Here is a 2,030-nt window from a genome sequence, read left to right as displayed (position 1 = left end):
TCATTGTACTTCGTTCGGTTACGTATTGCTTAAACATTTTCGTTTAAAGTATCCCAACACTATTTATTTAAACCAAAAACTCGTAGTACAAAACTAAAGTGTCAAAACGAATGACAATGTCAGGAAATAAATAAATAATAAATGCGGCAACTTGACATTTTTTACAGCAGAGCTACCACCTGAATCCCCAGCGCGAAATTTAAATTCCAGTTAGTCATCACGGCGCGGAATTTGTCCATGGTTGGCAACAATGAATTTAAAAATCCCGCCCTCGATTATGTAACTAAAAGTTTAATTTACATTATATATTTTTACACTCAGATACAAAAAAGCGCAACGGAGAAAATTTTACTCTAATTTAAAGTATTATATCTTTCTTATTTTTAGCTTTATTTTGATGAATTCTTTAGCAAGCTGTATACAATTATATCAACTTTAATTCGTAAGCTCAGTTTTTTTTATAAACTTTAGGATTTGGCATATTATACAAGGTTAATCGAGGGATTGTTTTTTAACTTAACTTTAAAACACCCTGTGCAATAATTTCGTGTGTAAATTTTCCTAAAATATAATTTTGCGGCCAGAACCATGTCTCCTGAGTATCTTCTTTTTTGGATCATGTCAATACATGCCTTGGCTAATTTTTAATAGCGAAATGAACTTGCCACCAACAATTTGTAATTTTTTCAATTATCAATTCTTTTGGAAGTTATTTTTCAATATGACAAGACGGCTTTTGGTAATTATTGTGAACTATATACTACTATGAACTGCTCATCATGTTCAGAAGTTCAGAGGTCGTGAAGAGCTGCCAGCTTCATTAAATGAACTTCGCTTAGTTCTTAAACAAGAATGGGAAAGCATAACGCAATATGATATTTGCAGCCTAAATGACAGTATAGACGGACTTATACAAGTAAATTCTAGTTATAGCAACAAAGGGAGGCAATACCAAGTATCAGGGTATTTTTACGATGTTTTTTTTCAGTTGGTAACTTGAGTATTACAGAGATGTTTTCTTTCATATCGTTAGTTCTGTTATCGTTATGAATGTTTATTAAAACCAGAACTGTATCGCTAGTGTAACGTTTTTTTTTAATTTAGTATAGAGTATTCAATACAGGCGTAATATGACGTTACGACAATAGTCACCAAAACCATCTCGTCATTAAAAAATTACATCAAAAAGTAATGATAATTGAAAAAATTGCAAATTGATCGTGATAAGTTCACTTCGCTCTTAAAAATTAACCAAAGCATGTATTGAATATAAACAAATGTACAAAATCTTTACCTGAGGAAAATCACAAATAAAACGGTCAACGGTCTCTCAGAGAAATTTCTATCACTAAAGGGCTCCGACAGGGTTGCTGTATATCCCCAACACTATTTAAAATTTATATTGCCAAGGCCTTACATCTATGGAAAAGAAAATGTAACGGAATGGGTATAGAACTAAATGACATATGTCTATACACCTTGCAATTTGCAGACGACCAGGCCATAATTGCAAACGACAAAGATGACATGGAATATATGGTGCGGAAAATAATTGAAGAATATGCTAAATGGGGTCTCACAGTAAATACAGAAAAAACAAAATACCTTAGCTAATACAGAAAATCTTATTTTAGACAATAATATGGAAATTAGGGCATGTGAAGATTACAGGTACCTGGGATCGATATTTACAGGAGATGGAACGGACGATAAAGAAATAAACAACAGAGTAATACAGGCACGAAGAGTTATCAGATACATAAATGGCATTCTATGGAGGCATTCGTCGTAGGACGTTCTGACCCGAATTTATATATATATAGCAGAGCATATATATATATATATATATATATATATATATATAGATTTATTAAACCGCTTATACGAGCCCAAAACTACGTTGCTTCATTGGGCTCAGACCGATTTCTCGACATTTCAGGCCCGGGGTCGGGTCTGAGTACGATTTCAGTGGTTATCGTCTAGAACGGTTTCCACTTCCCGACCGGGCCTCAGCTGGGCCTGAAAAAATG

The sequence above is a fragment of the Sitophilus oryzae genome, unplaced genomic scaffold, assembly GCF_002938485.1.
Source record: "Sitophilus oryzae breed Bouriz unplaced genomic scaffold, Soryzae_2.0 scaffold_1126_pilon_pilon, whole genome shotgun sequence".
NCBI lineage: Eukaryota > Metazoa > Arthropoda > Insecta > Coleoptera > Curculionidae > Sitophilus > Sitophilus oryzae.
Note: the sequence above shows the minus strand (reverse complement) of the source record.